We start from the raw sequence: 16857 nt of genomic DNA on the forward strand, positions 1-16857 counted from the left end.
ACCCAAATAAATAGTTGTTAATTAAGTAATTGAAGAAGTTTGGTCATCCAACTTTGTACCAAGGTCTGGAACTAAAGTTTCATCTGACTGAGAAAACAGAATCCCTGCCCTGTTGTTCATTCCTGTCCAGTTCTCCATGACTCCATTTTGGTATTTTCTTGGCAAAGATACTGGAGTAGTTTGCCATTTCTTTCAGATGAAGAACGGAGGCAAATGGGGTTAAGTGACTTGCTCAGGGTCACACAGCTAATAAGTGTCTGAAGTCAGATTTGAACTCAGGAAAACAAGTCTTGCTAATTCCCAGTCCAGTGCTCTATCCACTGAACCATTTAGTTGCTCTAGCTGCCACTTGAATAAACAAGATGGAAGAGATCTTGATTGGGATTCCATCCTTTCAAACACAGTAGCACCATCTGATTTCTACTTAAAAGTGCTGGAAAGGAAGCCAAACTGAGGCACAGGCAATAAAGCATAGGAAGATTAAATGGCCTTGCCTAGGTCATCCAGTACATCTGTTTTCTAGCTTGGATTGGGTGCCCCTATCTCCTTGTGAGTAGAATATCATAGCTGAAAGGGACCTTAGAAATAATTTAGGGCAACCTTCTCAATTTACAGATAAAAATATATGGGCCCAAAAAGGGGAAATGATTTTCTCAAGGTCTCTCAGCAAACTAGTGGGCAGGAGCTGAGATATAGATTTCTCCATGCACATTCCAATACTCTTTCTCATATACCTCACTACCTTTGCCTTCTTTCTCCTGAGTCCCTCATATCCTAGAGGTTGCTGGATTTGAAGGGCCCTACAGATTATTTTAAGGAGTGGAGGCAATTTATCAAATATTTTCTCTTGGTCGGTATTCCTCAGGAAAGAGGTACCAGAGTGGAACCAGAGGTCAGGAATGTAAAATGTTATGATGTCACGAAGATACGCTGAAGACCCGCTCTGTGGTCCATCCAGGGAAGGGTAATAGGAAAATAATGGTAGAGCCGGCCAGAGACTGGGAGCCAGGAGCCAGTGAGGCTGGGGGGCGGAGGTGGGAGGGGGATGGATAGAGAAAAGGTGGAAAAAGGAAGAGTGATTAGCCAGAGCAGAGCCACTATTGTGGAGAGAAAGAGGGGTGGGGGCGCCGGAGGCGCGCTGCTAGGAGATAAACATAAAAGCTCACTCTCCAGGGTTCATATCCTTAGCCCTGGTCCACAAACAAGGGCCGGGTTTGGAGAACGCAGAAACTACAGGGGTTGGGAGAAGGCAGAGAAGGCGTACTAATTGGGTAGTTATGCCCTCCCCCCACCCCCGACAGACACACACACACCACACACCACACACCACATACACACACACACCACATACACACACACACACACACACACACACACACGATGTGTAATTAACCTGGGGAATTTACAGACACAGGATGTGCCCTAGACAAGTGGGGAAAGGCCAAAAAAAAAAAAAAGCGGGAGATTAGATATTGGTGGGAATAATTATAAGGGTGTCTGTCATCTGTAGGGAGAGAGGAGGGAGGGAGGGAGGAAAGGATGGAGGGAGCGAGGAGGGAGGGAGAGACAGAGACAGAGAGACATACACACACACACACGCACACACACACACACACACACACACAGACTGTGATGCGATATGTTTCATCTCCCCGCCAGAGGTAGAAGGATAGAGCGGTTGAAGGGCTGGGGGCCTGAAGTATGCGCCGGGGTGGGGGGTGGGGTCGGGGGAGCACCGTCTCAGTGGCGCCTGGTGGGAGGGTTGAGTCCGAGATACGACCAGCCACCGCGAGGCTGGGAACACCAGCCGGAGGGCGCTATCTTCAGCATCTCTCAAGGTGAAAGCTCTTTGAAGCTTGAGAGCTTGGAGACCCTTCAATGTTCCCCCGAGGCCCCCTTTAAAAAGTGGGGAAGTGCTACGTTATCACCCTCCCTGGTCCCCCAGTACCCAGAAGCCACCGATTGCTGTCGGATCTGATTTGCCAGCCACGGTCCAAGCTAAATCCCCAAAGATACACAAACCTTGGAGTCCGGAATGCTGTATTTTTCCTGTCAGTCAGTGCTTCGGACACAGCTGGCTAAGCAGAACCGAGAAAGCTGCAGGTGTGTTATTCTCTCTCTCTCTCTCCCTCGCTCCCTCCCTCTTCTGCCCTTCCTACCCAACCCCGCCCCCGCCCCCCTGGCTCCTGCGAACAATCTTCGGATCAATCTTCCGATGCCTTCACTGCTTTCAGAAATGGATAGCAGCAGTGAGGCTCCCCGCCTCCCTCCCCCTCCTTAGGCAGTCCTCCTTAAACAGAGCGCCTTTAGGACCTAGGTATTATTAGGGTCTCAGAGAAGAGTTGTGCATATAGGCTGTAGTGTGTGTGTGTGTGTGTGTGTGTGTGTGTGTGTGTGTGTGATTTAAAGAAAGGGAGAAGGGGAGAAGATCACAACTGCCAGCATCCAGTATATTCCTCCCCTCCGTGCGACCCATTTTTCCTTTCTAGAATTAAGCTTTCCATCCACCTTCTAACCCTCATACCAAAAAAATGTCTGCAGCTTTCTTTTGACCCTTCACAGTAGTATTTTTGCGCTCAGTGCGCCGCTTCTGCTAATTGCCATTCCTGGCAGAGATCGAACACACACACACACACACACACACACACACACACACACACACACACATTGCACAGATCACACCGATGAGCTTGCTACCTCCTCGGGGGATTTTTTTAAAGAAAAAAATAAATTAAAAATAAAACCCACAACTCCACCAGTCTCCTCAGCTTCTCTGAGCTTTCTACCTTATGACCTGATGTCTCTATGGTGAAATCAAATCTCTCTCTCTCTCTCTCTCTCTCTCACGCGCGCGCGCGCGCGCGTACACACACACACACACACAGACCCTCCCCCTTCTCCTCCCCCTTTCCCACCCCCCATCCCTCTCATCCCCTCCCTAGCAGCTCCACCACTCTCCTGTCTGGTGTGTATGTAAGCCGCCTGCAGCCAAACCCCAACATCACTGCTACCCCTGGCATTAAAATGTTCAGGCTGGATGCTATAGGGCCGTTTCTAATTACCTTATATCCCCCAGTGGCCCATGAGTAATGGCTACTGAAGGAGCTGGCAACGGTTGCTGAGAAGGAAGAGCGGAGAGAGGGCGAGAGAAGGAGAGAGTGTGTGAGAGGAGGAGAAAGGAGAGAGAGAGAGAGAGAGAGAGAGAGAGAGAGAGAGAGAGAGAGAGAGAGAGAGAGAGAGAGAGAATATTGTGCCATTTCTTCCATCTTTTTCTCAAGGATCTAATCTGGCAGCTGTGTTCTGGAAGAAGAGAAGGGAAGAGAGAGAGAGGAGAAAACACAGACCCACCGCTGGAGATCACGGAAGAACAGAGCAGGTATAGTTACAAGCATTTTCTCTTTGTATCTTTTTTCCTCTCAATTCATGAAACTCGGTGGGTTTACGATTTTCTCGTTCTCATTCTCTTGCTGTAACTTGCAGCCCTCTTGTCTGGTAGATTTCAGCTTCCAGACGCTGGCTTATTTGGGGGAGGGGTGGCAGGAGTTGTGTATTTTCCTCTCTTCGGTGTTTTGGGTTTTCATAAAGCAGCTGGGTGATTGCTGGCTTCCCTTGTATGAAGAGGAATTCTAGGGGATTTTCTTTTGCTTGAGGGTGTCTGGTTGCTTTTTACCACCCTCTCTCCTGCCCCTCCCCCCCAGTTTTGTTTTTTTTTTTTAATGTCTCGGGAGCCTCTATCTCACTGGCCTGAATGAGTGGAGCTGACTGAAGGGTCAGGGCTGAGACTTTGGAAGAGGAGGTTTGTGATTGTGTTGGGGTCGTGGGAAGAGGTAAGAAGTATGTGGTCGCTGGGGAACCCAAAGCTGGAGGGGAAAAAAAACCACGGTAGTTTTGTAGAAGTTGAAAATTCAGCCCAACTACTGACTGCACTGGACCCTGGAGCTCCCAGGAAAAGAATGTCAGACGAGCACTGTGGGTCCTTGTTCTTATCGCCAGCCGGGGAGCTGCTATCGTGGGCGGCCGATCTGTTGTCGTCCCCTAGTCCATTCTCTCCTACCCCCGCCTCCAGCCAACGTTGCCCTGAACTCTAATTGCCCCGCTCAGGTTGGCACTTCTCAAACTTACCAGGGAGCTGTGACTCTACCTACCCTGGTGTCCCAGTTGCCGACGTCACTGGATCCCGCTTTTGGTCTTTCTTCTGGGGCTAAAGGCACGGCTCTAACCACCTCCTTTCAACCATTTGAGGTCGTGCCCGCTCTCGCTCGTCTCCCTTCCGCCCCCAAGCTGTCTCTGAATCTGGACTCCCGCTAGAGAGCAGAGCTTTAAACACTTCTCAAACCCTGGCTTCCCCATGCGCCTCGCCATCACCTTTTTCATCCTGGTGAATTTCCTCCTACAAACCAGGGCCCCCAAGGACCAATACGCCGTCCCCCCCGCACTCCCCCCCCGCCGCCTCCCCCAGCTCACAAACGTGAGCGAGCGGCCGCGCGCACACACACGCACACACAACACAGCTCTGCTCAAAGACTGAAGTGACAATGAAATCCCCAAGCTCTCATGGTCACAATTTTTTCCTGGCTCGGATTCAAAACCACAACTTGGGTGTCATTCGGTCATCAATCCAGAGTCATCAACGCGTGTTTGTGTGTTTTTAGAACATGGAAATGAAGGAAATAATTGGAAACCTCTAAATCGTATGCAGTACGAAGGAGTTTGGGAAGGGGCGGGTGTATGTCTGTGTGCAATCAGTTCTATAGTGCAATAATGCATAACTACACAGGAAAACCCTGGGTGACTGGGGCGGAGGGAGGTGTCAGACAGTTCAAGCGGGTTTTCTTCTCCCCACGGAGGAGCAGAGGTTTAGGGGGAAAAGAAGACAACTTGGCCCGTAGGGGCACTGGGGCGTCCCTGGAACTGGAGCGGGAGGGAGGAGGGAGGTGGAGAGTGCGCCCCAGAGCTGAGGCTCAAGGAACTTCCTTAGCTGGCTACCACCATCGTCTAGAATGGTCAGTCCGGATAGAAAGCAACCTGAACGGCTGCGAGTCCGGCGCCCAACGCAGGCTGAAGGAGTGGCCCGGGGAACCCGAACCCCCATAGGCAAGACCCGCAGCCCGCTTGGTCCCAGATCCAGAGTGGGGGTGGTGTAGACGAGGGAGGAGGTCTGAAGCTCTGAGCAGCTGAGCCTCGCTTGACTGCGGCCTGCCCTCCGCCCGCGGTTGGTGGAGGGGGTAAGGGGCGGGGGCGAGGAAGGCTGGGAGAGAACCGGAGGCGAGCGCAGGAACCAGGGGGGCGGAGAGTCGATTTAAATTGGACTTAATAGATTCCCAGGGCAACTCTTTCCGATGAAAGTCAAAATGGGAGGCAAAGCTAGACTCGGCGTGGGGAACGGCGGGGCTGCGTTCAAGATGCTACGCGTTCCCCTTCTCCCACCCCCGGCCCGGGCCCAGCTCGCCCCGAGCCCTCCCCAACAGACTCCCCCTGCCTCCTGTAAGCGGGTGATGGCGAACAATCCGAAGCCAGAGCCCCAGGCAGTTCCCGGGCTTCACACAGAGGCCCAGTACACCGCGTGACGCGAGTGCCCAAGCGACCCACGCGCGATCCCCGGGGGTCGCTTGTTCGGGGCCCGAGGCTTTTGTGGTTCTAGAACTGTGCAGGGTCTGGACGTCTTTGCCGCCGCCGCCGCCCCCGCCGGGCAGCACACAGGTTTTCAAGAGATGATCTGGTCGTTGGTGGCCGAGTTGGCGCCCCCTTTTACGTGTGTGTGTGTGTGTGTGTGTGTGTGTGTGTGTGTGTGTGTGTGTGTGTGTGTGTGTGTGTGTGTGTGTGTGTGTGTTGGAGGGAGACAGGGAGAGGAATGGTTCCAACAGGAAGGATGAAAGCTTAGCCAAAAAAGCTCTTCCCCTGTAGTCTCCAGGAGAGGAGGAGGAAGGGATGGCACATACTGGAATCTTTTTTCTCATTTACACACACACACACACACACACACACACACACACACACACACACACACACACACACACCAGGAGGCTAATTGACCCCAAAAGTCAGTCTGACCTGAATGGCCTCTCACACTGGCATATAGTATACTTTTCCCAGAGTGTTAGACAGGGACGCGGGGAAAATAGTGTCTCTCTGCCTTATTCAGCCTTCCCCAACCCCCCCCACACACACACACCCTTTCCAGGTGAAAAATGAAAATGAACGTCATGGACAGCCTCAAAGAGGAAAGAAGTCACTAAAGAGCCTTGGTTTCTCCAGCGTTAGTGACTGGCTTCCCCCACAAGCTTTGGTCCTGGTCCCTGGGGTAATCTGGAAGGCTCTCCTGGCGCTGACAAACACCCATTGACTGGCTTACTCCTGGGCACTCTCCCACACACTGTTACAAGGTTTAAGAGCCAAGGCTGAATCGGGAGGTACAGTTGTGAGGGGGTGGGGGGGAGGAAGGTCGAACTAAAAGGTGGTGAATCCCCCCCCCCTTTATTCTAATTGTAATTAGAAGGTGGCTATTTTGATTTGCTCAGGAAGGTATATTTGAGCACTCTGCAGTAGTAGATTCTTCTGCATTAGGGACTGCATTCTCCTGAAAGATTTAGCTTCTCTAATCATCTCCCTCCTCCGACCCTGCCACCCACCCCACCCGGATTGTGGCTCAGCACCCTTTCTTAATTCACTCTTCCATCCGCATCCTCAGCTCAGTCTTGAAAATTGTTAGTTGAGGAAAAGTGTCCCATTTCCATCCCCTTGGGTCCCCTCCTCCCTTCCCCTCCCCACCCCAGCAAAGGAATGGGTCAGATCTGTAGGAGTACCACCTCAGGGACAGATTCTCAAAGTTTTAACTGGGGCTTGTGGTCATGACAAGGGTGATGTGCTGATGATGTCTCATCCACAAGCTGCCCTCTCCTACCAGCTTGTATCCAGCCCTCTTGGTCATGAAACTTGGCCTTAAGCCATTGAAATCATTCATTCTCTTCCTTATCTCAGAAGGACAAGAGAAAAGGAGGATTACTGAATCACAGATGGGGAAACTGAGGCCCAAGGAAGTAACTTTTCCCAAAGTCACTAAGTGAGTTATTGTCTCCTGGGCCTGGAGCCCAGTCCTTGTGGCTCCCAGCTCTGGGCTCTCTCCGGACCAGAACCATCATTTTTCTCCCTTAAGACTGGGAACACTGATCCCAAAGGAGTCTTGTCTTTCCATTCACTAGGTTCTCCTCACCACCCCTTGAGCCTCATCACCCCAATGCTGCCTTTCAACTAAGACTAAGTTCCTCAAAGAGAAAACATATGCATAATAGGCATATACATGCGTGTACTTTTGTGTGTGCTAGTGTGCATGGATAAATGTGTATTATATCCTGTGTGATCATGTATGTATATATAGGGGTACATGCCTGGGGGTAGGTATAATGTTTCTCTCTATATTGTTACAAATGTTTCTGTGTTCATGTGTGAAGATGTATGTGTGTCTACATCTATGTGTATATATGCAGTAATCCCATATATACATAATGCTTTCATAAACATCTTATTTGATCCCATGAGCACCTATCCCCAATGGAAGAGTTATTTTTATCTCCATTTTATAGGAAATGGAGGTTGAGACATTCCCACGTTCATCCACCTAGAAGATGCCTAGCCAGAACTATAATCCAGGCCTTCTGACTGCCAGTTCATTGCTCTTGTCAGAATACTGTAAGAATGTGTGTGTGTGTGTGTGTGTGTGTGTGTGTGTGTGTGCAGTTGCACTGGCAAGATTTCAACTGCCTCTGGGATCTCTCCTATTTTTTCTGAGAGCCCAAGCCAGGCCACAGGCCTGGAGAATTGCAAAAGGAGAAGAGTGAAGAAAGGGGTGGGGATCCCAGTCCAGAGGGCTGTGGAGGGAGCTTCAGTTGCAAAAGGAATGGTATGCTGTCAGTGACCATGTTGCAGCAATTCCTCTGAAATTCCTCTTACCCCAGCTTGAGAACTGGGAAGGATTTCAGGCCAAATGATAGTCCTGGGCACTCATCCAACACCCATCCCACTCCTTCCTCTTGCAAACTGCAGAGGGTCTAGAGTCTCATTGCAACCTTTTCCCTTTGCCAGGAAGAGGAGGAGAATATCTTCCCATTTCTCAAAGGAGAAAACTGAGAGACTGGGAGGTGGAGTGAGAGTCTACCTTAGAAGGAGAGAAAGTGACAGAGCCAGAAGAGTCTTGACCAATAAGGTGCATCTAGGGTCCTGGGTCTTTGACTATCGTGTTCCTCTTTGGGGAATTCTAAACTTGGGTGTTTGCCCTCACTGGGGGATGTTGGAACCAAAATAGTCAAGCCCACCAAATGGGGAGTGGGATCCAGTGGTTAGACCAAGGGACCTGAGACCAGAAGGGGCCAGATGGCTGTAATCCAGCTGTGGTGATTCATATCACCTCTTAGTTTACCCATTCATCATCTGGACAGAGGCATTGATCTAAAATGGGCCATTTGGGGCAAGCAGTGGCTTCTTACCTTTCTCCTCTGAGTTTAGATATCTTTAGTCCAGGTACTCACTGAGCATGACGGGGTGAGACCAAAGAGGTTAATCTTCCCAAGTGATGTGGGGAGAGAGGGGTGGTGGAAAGAAGAGAGTGAAAAGTAAGAAAGGAAGAGAAGAGAGATCTAAAGGAGAGAAAGGAGAAAGAGAAAAAATGAGAAAGAAGACAAGAGGAAAAGAGAGAACGGAGAGAGAAAAAAGAGGGAAGGGAGAGAGAGAAAGAAGAGGGAAAGAGAAGAGAGAAGAGAGGAGAGAGAAGAAAGAAAAAAGAGGGAGAAGAGAGAAAGAAGGAAAGAGAAGAGAAAGAAAAAAGAGGGAGAGAGGAGAGAGAAAGAGAGGAGAGAGAAAAAAGGGATAGGAGAGAGAGGAAGAAGAGGGAAAGAGAAAAGAGAGAGGGGTGGAAAAGAAAGCAGAGAGAGAAAGAGAGGAGAGAGAAGAGAGCAGAGAAAAAAGAGGGAGAGGAGAGAGAAAGAAGAGGGAAAGAGAAGAGAGAAAAAGAGGAGAAAGAAAGAAGAGGGAGAGAGGAGAGAGAAAGAGAGGAGAGAAAAAAGGGAGAGGAGAAAGAGAAAGAGGAGGGAAAGAGAAGAGGCAGATAAGAGAGGAGAGGAGAGAAGAAAGGAGGGAAAATAGGAAGCCCTCCTCTGGAACAACCAAGCTGTCTTATCACTGAAACCTGACTCTTCCTCCTCACTCCCTCATCCCCAAAGCAATCATTAGAACTGGAGGCTGTGGGTGTATCTTGTGGCCCGGTTTGGTCAGGGCGGCCGCTCCATGGAAGAAAACAAGTGAGAAACAGCAGGGCAGGAGAGAGCTTGCAGCAAGCGATCGATAGCTGGAGTGACTGCCCAAGGGGCCACTGCTGACTTCTCCTAGGTTCTGGCTGGGGTTGGGGTAGGGGGAAGGGAGATCCCTGATTCCCATTCACTGAGGCCCTTTCCATATTCTCTCTGGGCCAGGTATTAATGTCAGTGACCTCTGTTCCAGTTCTCCTGGGGAGGAGTGCAGCAAGCCAGCTTCAGGGGAGGTGGAAAAACATTTATTGTCTTGACTTACCATAAGAGGAGAGGAACCTTCTATTCCTTCCCTTGAAGCCCATCCCTTTTGCCTGTTTTTGTATGTGTCTCTCTCTTGTGTGTCCGTGGATGTGTGCCTGCTTGTACATGTATCTGTATACATCTGCAGTTGGCGTCTCATGCATGTGTATACCAGCATCTACATAAGCATGTGCCTATCTGTATGTTAGTTGGTGTCTCTGTGTATAATTGTATACATTTGTGAGTGTGTCTCTATATGTTAGTCTGTGTGGATGTCAGTTTTTGTGAGATTGTGTAGGGGAATCTGCAAACACTGCAAAACATCTGTGTTTTCATCTGTTTATCTTTCTGTGTACGTGTATCTGTATGTATATATGTATACCTTTCTCTCTGTTAGTCTAAGTCTGTGTCTATGTATTTGTATGGATGTGAGATTGTGTATATGTATAAATGTGTGTATGCATGAGTGTGTTATTACCCTAAGGAAAAAGGGGTTTTTTGCGTGGTTTTCAAGGCTGAAGATACATGGTTGAAATCAGGGAGTCCTTGGTGGGGCCAGGGAAGGGAGAAGAGGGGAGGCAAAGGGAAATCTTAAGAGAACATCTTCTCTTTTGTCTCCAAGGAGATCAGCCTGTGAAATGATCCACATGTTAATTAAAAATTATTATATCTTGATTGAGCCGTTCCTGTGCACATCCCACTTGTAAAGAGGAGAGGGAGAGAGAGGGAGAAAGAAACGGAGGGGGAGAGAGGGAGGGAAGGAGATAGAGACACAGAGAGAAAGGGAGGGTGGGAGAGAAAAGAAAGAGAGAGGAGTGGGAGAGACAGTGAGAGACAAAGGGAGGAAGGAAAGGGGAGAGGAGAAAGAGAGAAGGGGAGAGAGAAAAGGGGGAGAGAGAGAAAAAGGAGAAAGAAAGAGAGAGAGACAGAGCAAGGGAGAGCATAAAGAGAGAAGGGAGAGGAAGGAAGACTGCACAGAGAGAGAAAGAGAGAGAAGAAAGAATGTGAGGGTTGTGGGACTTTAAGGATTATTTAATCAACCTTCACTACCGCCACCCCTCCATTTCACATAAGAGGAAAATGAGGAAGCTAGGGGGTCAGTGACTTGCCCAGGGTCATATATCAAATTAATGGAATAGCCAGGACTTAGATTTCCAGTCCAAGGCTTATCCCATCTTTCAAATGAAGAGATTTTCCAGAAAAGGCTTTGAGATTCCCTCATTAAATACTTGCCAACCTGGGCCAGCAGCTTTTTGGATGGTGGGCAAAGTCCTTCAACATATCTAAAGCAGAACTTAATTTTCCCCCAGACCCACTGCTTTTTCAAACCTCCCTATTTCTGTCAAAGGCACTACTATCTTTCCAGTGTTCTAGCTTCTTTACTGTAGAGCCTTCCTCGACTCCTCATTCTCACCCACCCCACATAGACAGTCAATGCCAGACCTTGTCAATTCTACCTCCATCATGTTCTCACATATATCCCCCTTCTCTTCACTCACATATCCATCAGGCCCTCGTCACCTCAGATGATTCTCTTACCTCTCCCATCCATTTTCCACACAGCTACCGAAAAAGTTTTCCTAAAGCCCAGTTCTGACCCTTACTCAATAAACTCCAATGTCTCCCAATTTCTTCTAAGATTAAATATAAACTCTTCTGTTTGGCTTTTCTTCATAGCCTGGCCCCAACCCACCTCTCCAGTCTTATTATATATTACTCTCTTTCTTACATCCCATAGTCTGGCTGTATTGGCCTTTTAACTATTTGTCATACATGTTACCTCCCATCTCCACGACTTTGCACTGATTGTGCCTATGCTTAGAATGACTTGCTTCTTTCCTTCCACCTCTTAGAATCTCTTGTTCCCTTAAAACTCAGCTGAAGTACTGTCTTCTACAGGAGACCTTTCCTGATTACCCCCAGCTGCTTGTCCCTTCGCCACGAAGTTCACATATTTATTTTGCCTATATTTAGGATATACTTATATAATGGGATGCTCAGTCGTACTTCCTGGTCTGTGGGCTCCTCCTGTGGAGTACCATATACTCTGGTACATACCAAAGGGGTGTGTACTCTGGTCACTTTCTCTAGGACATATTCTCTGGCCCTTTTCTAAATGCACTGCTATGACTCTTTGTATGACATTCAGGAGACCATGAAGAACTGGGCCATGTAGACTTTGTTGAGAAACTCTGATGCAGTATCTCGGTGGAGATACATGAAAGGACAGTGTCTGAGCTTCCCTACACCCCCAGAGAGCTGTGTGGAATTGGCAAAAGCAAACCAGTTGATTTGTCGAGGACAGTAAATTCTAAACTGTCAGGATAGTATAATGGAGATAGTCAGGTGGACCCCAGTGATTTTTGTGGACTGGGGTTCCTCCCATGGAACTGGGCATATGCCTTGGTAACATGTGCTCTGCCCTCTTGCTGAAGGACATATGCCTTGTTGAGATGACACATGGGTCACCTATTGATTGGTTACAGAGGCAACACAACCTGTTTGGTCACCAGTGATGAGAGTTGCCTCAAAAATGACTGGCCGTAGAATGAGGGGGAACAGCCCACTTAGTGACTATAAGAGGAAATGAGGAAAAATAATTTGAACTGGGACTCTTCTAGTACTCGGACTTCTAGTGCAGGTGGGAGTAGAAAGGACTTCTTTCCTTCTCTCTACCTCCAGTGGCAATGGTGTCAAAAAAGGACAATGCCTGCCTCTTACAGTCTGTCATTTTGTCAAGCACGTGGCAGTGACCACATGTTCTTGCCTAGGTGAGCCTGAATCCTTGGCCACCTTCCATTTTCTCCTTTTTTCCCTGAGCACAGGCCAGTGACCAGAGATCCTGAGAAATGGATGTTTCCAGTCTTTACAGTAACCTTGTGAGGTCAAGAGGTCAAGAGTTTCTGAGTCAGGTGCTGGCTATCCACCAGGAGGTGATTCCTGAAACAGCACCAGTTCTCAGAGGAGAAACACCATCACCGGGAGAATGCTCATGCTGAAAGGATTAAGAAAACCCAACCTGTGCCCAAGGCCAGATCTGGACCTTGTGAAGGGTTCCAGCTGGGCAGGACTAAAGTGAATGGGAAAAACCTAAATATATGTTGAGCAGTGCCATGAAGTTGTCCTTCCTCCAAAGTATAGTGAGCATGATGTTTTTCTGTATTTGTTAAGGTGTACCTTTGAGTTCTTTTCTGTATTAAACATTTTCAGTAGTAAAGGAAATAAAAGTAAATTTTAACATATTTGATACCTATTTTGTATATTGGAGTACTGTTTTTAAAGGGAACCAGTTACCCACTTTGGGGAAAGACATGAGTCATCCATAGTTGAATTTTGATTTAAAGATTTCCCCTGTGAGTTCTACTCCAAGATAGAAGCAACTAGCCAGAAAGAAAAGTTAAGAGAAGACTTACTCCCACCCTACAAGGATGAATTCTGTCTGGATGAGTTCAGGGCTAGAACCTCTTGGTGGAAGATTGGGAGTAGCCTAGGCCTTTGGTAAAATCTTAGAGACTTCTCTCTGGGATTCTCATTTTGAGATGCCCTAGTATTATAGGAATCCTTGAGAGAAAATTAATGTAGCACCCTCTTTGGGCTGCCCTTCCACCTTGCATTTGAAGTCAGGGTCCCTCAGAGAACTTTTAAAACTATAGCTCATGAGCCCCCATTAATGAATCTACCTTTACTCTAGTCAGCCAGAGGACACAATTAGGGTCAGATAAAAGTACTTATTGAAATGGCATAGTAAGAATATAAAATATATCCCCCACAAATGTAGGGTGGACTCTCCTACAAATACACATGGGATTGGTAGAAAAGGTAACATATAAATTTCACAAGTTGAGAGGCACACACATAGGCAACTCATGTGACCAAAACAAATGCAAAAAGAAGCAATTCACACATCTGACTCAACCTGACATTCTTACACTTCTCCCACTGACCTTGACCTCAAAGTCTACACTGGATGCTGCCCCATTGCTTGGCTGCAGTCACTATTGACTCCAGCTTCTAGCTTCAATGAAATCTTGGCCTAGATAATGCAACGTCTTTTCCCAGAAAGAGCCAGAAACTCTGCCTAGAATTAGCAGGAACCTTAGTTCTGTGGCCCACCATCTCCTAAGAAGGATTCCCCAATCCAGGCACTAGATTCCTGACTCCTCTCAAGAACCTGTTCATTCTGCCTACAGCTGGACACCAAGCCTGCACTCTGCTGGGTGCAACATCTATGTCCATATTCATCTGCTGCAAAATGCCGTTGCTCATAGTGGGGGTGGGATGGAGGAGGAGGAGAAAGAAATCCCTTCTCCTCCCTTGCTACATTCTTCAAGAGGCACAAAGGAAAAGGTGAAGAATGCTGAGTTCTTCCAGAACTGTCTTCTCCACTCGAAGAGCTAACTGCTTTCTTTATTGACTCACTCCATAGCTGGATTCTTCTTTTAAACTCTCTCCCCAGAGGAAAGTTCATTGTCTCTGCCAAGCCTCACCTAGTTTCCTGACCATTTCATATGTAAATGAGCCAATCAGTGACCAAATGGGCACACCCTTTATGAGGAACAAATGGGCCAGTCTAAAAGGGACCCATCCTTTCATCTCATTCTTTCTGTTACCTGCCCCATATAAATTCAGTCACTCAAAGTCTGACAAGCATGACTTTACCCTGCTTCTCTCTGTTACCTGCAATTTTGTCAAGTGGACTAGGGGGACTCAATTAATCAAGAATCTCTGATCAACCCCCTGCTACACTAGTATTTAGTATTTTTCTTTTGTTTTCAGACTGTAATTAGAGTTTTATGATGTGTTTCCTTTACAAATCAGGCCAGTTGTTTGGAGAGTTTTTGCATGGTTGAATACTTAAGTAGTCAGTCGCCAACACGCATTTATGAAGCACTGACTGTGTGCCAGACACTATGCTAAGTGCTAGAGATATAAAAGGAGCTCACAGTCTAATGGAGAGATGACATGCAAACGACTACTGTACAAATAATAAGTAGACAGAATAAAATAGAGGCAAGGTGTTAAGGGGGATAGAGAAAGATTTTTGTAGAAGGTGTGATTTTTATCTAAGACTTGAAGGAATCCAGGAGACAGAGATGAGGAGAGTGTTCTGGGCATGGGGACAGCCAGTGAAAATGCCCAAAGATGGAAGATGTAGTGTCTTTCATAAAGAACAGCAAGGAGCTCGGGGTGTCACTGGATTCTACAGCAGGCATGATTAAGAAAATTGGAAAGTTAGTAGAGGGCCAGGTTATAAGTGGTTTTAAATACCAAATGCTGATAGATTTTAAATTTTGATCCTAGGGTTAGAGGAAGTCACTGTAATTCATTAAATGGGGGGAGGAGTAGATGGTTAGATCTACTTTTTAGGAAGATCACTTTCACAGCTTATTAAGAATAGAACTGGAATGGGGAGAGACCTGTGGCTGGGAGATCAACCAGCAGGCTATTGCAGTAGTTAGGCATGAAGTGATATAACAATAGTCCATAATGGTGGTGACAGCATCAGAGGAGAGAAAAGGATATATACCAGAAATGTTACCAAGATAAAATCAACAGGGCTTGGCAACAGATTGGATTGGGGGCGGGGGGGAGGGGTGAATTGAGGATGACATCTAAGTTGTGAGCCTGTGGGATTGATAGTACCCTTGACAGTAATAGGAAAGCTATGAAGAGGGGAGGGTTTTGGGGGAAAGACTGAGTTCAGTTTTGGACATATTGGGTTTAAGATGTCTATAGAACATCCAGTTCAAGGTAGGTAATAACAGGTAATAGAAGACCTGAGACAAGGTGAGAAGATAGTTAGGACTAAATAAGTAGATTTGAGAACCATTAGCATAAAGATGATAACTGGATCCATGGGAATGGATGACATCACCAAATGAAATCGTAGAGAGGGAGAAGACGAGGACTCAGGACTGAGCCTTGGAAGATTCTATGGTTAGTGGGTGTGACCTGGATAAAGATCCAGTGAAAGAGACTGAGAAGGAATGGTCCACCAGGTAGGAGAACCAGGATATAGTAATATCACAGAAACTCAGAGGAAAGATAGTATCAAGGAGAGGAGGGTGATTGATGTCAAAGGCTGCAAAATGATCAAGAAGGATAAGGAATGGGAAAAGGGACATTAGATTTGGCAATTAAGAAATCATTGGTAACTTTTTCAGTTATTGAAGTTGAATGATGAGGTTAGAAGCCACACTGAAGAAAATTAAGACGAGAGTGAGAGCAAAGGAAGTAGAGACACTGATTGTAGACAACCTTTTTCAAAGAGGTTAGCTGCAAAAGGGAGAAGAGTTAGGGGATCATAGCTAGTGGGGATGGATGGATCAAGTGAAGGAGACATAGATATGTTTGTAGACAGTAGGGAAGTAGCCAGTAGACAAGAGGAGGATTAATGAGAGAATGGGGATGAGAGAAGGGGCAATCACTTAGAGAAGATATGATGGAATGGGATCACTTGAACATGTGGAGGAGATAGTCTTGGTAAGGAAGAAAGGTCACCTCTTCATCAGTCGGGGTGACAGAGGAACTAGTTGTAAAATGCATGCATGGTATGAGATGAGAAGGAGGGAGAAAAGAGAGCTCGAGTGAATGGCCTAATTTTTTTCAGTAAAATCTGAGTCAAGGTTCCCAGCTGAGAGGGCTGAGGTAGGGGAAACTATGGAAATGTTTAAGGAGAGATGAAAAGGTTTGGAAGAACAACTGTGGTAAGTAGAATAGTGAGTCAGGGAGGTGTAAACGGATTACCATGCCACAGCCAGGGCAGGGTTGAGATTATGTAACATAAATTCCTAGTGGATCCAGTCAGCATCGTTTTATGATTTTCTCCCGCTTTGCATGTGAGCAAAATCAGTGGATGGTGGGAGTAACTGAAAACTGAGTCTAGGCAGGGCAAGATCAGTGATAACGTAAGGAATTGGAGAAAACAGGGTGGCATAGAGTTGAATTGCTTCACCAAGGGATTAAAATGGGACAGGGAAAACACAGCCAGTGCATGGGTGATGACCAGGGAAAAAACTAAAAGGTTAAGGCATTCAAGTTCACAGTGAGGATGTAGAATAGGATTTGGGGGTGCAAAGCAGAAGGAGAAGTGCAATGGCAAGAACAGATATGGGTTGTATTACTGTGACCATTATGAGTATGGAAGTTGATATAAGGGGTCTCGATGTTGCATCCCTGGAATTCTGGTGCCTAGCAATGAACGTAGAGCCACACAGAGGACTAGTCAGAGATAAGGTTATTGAGAGTCCCCTGTGGGACATTATGGACATTCTTTTCTTTTTTTTTTTTTAACTTTTGAGCAGACCTAGAATGCTCT

General features: G+C 47.2%; 1 protein-coding gene and 1 long non-coding RNA gene across 21 annotated transcripts in view; one reads left to right on the top strand and one right to left on the bottom strand.

Moving 5' to 3' along the window:
- RAI1 (retinoic acid induced 1) overlaps positions 1-16857 on the top strand; it is a 305090-nt gene that overhangs the window by 131972 nt on the left and 156261 nt on the right. For 5 of the 6 annotated variants that reach the window (XM_072650164.1, XM_072650156.1, XM_072650157.1 and 2 more), the window contains exon 2: positions 3279-3376. The gene's annotated coding sequence lies outside the window, so the exon portion shown is untranslated. Of the gene's footprint in view, positions 1-2882; positions 2966-3278; positions 3377-16857 lie in introns of those variants that run through there. The other variant, XM_072650160.1, reaches the window with a different exon arrangement.
- LOC140530986 (uncharacterized) overlaps positions 1-16857 on the bottom strand; it is a 202907-nt gene that overhangs the window by 82816 nt on the left and 103234 nt on the right. For 2 of the 15 annotated variants that reach the window (XR_011976221.1, XR_011976220.1), the window contains exon 1: positions 2023-2126. The exons of 12 other annotated variants lie outside the window; for them this stretch is intronic. This is a non-coding gene — a long non-coding RNA (uncharacterized lncRNA). Of the gene's footprint in view, positions 1-2022; positions 2127-4145; positions 4396-16857 lie in introns of those variants that run through there. One more of the 15 variants, XR_011976216.1, reaches the window with a different exon arrangement.

Source organism: Notamacropus eugenii, chromosome 3, assembly GCF_028372415.1.
Source record: "Notamacropus eugenii isolate mMacEug1 chromosome 3, mMacEug1.pri_v2, whole genome shotgun sequence".
In the NCBI taxonomy this organism is placed as follows: domain Eukaryota; kingdom Metazoa; phylum Chordata; class Mammalia; order Diprotodontia; family Macropodidae; genus Notamacropus; species Notamacropus eugenii.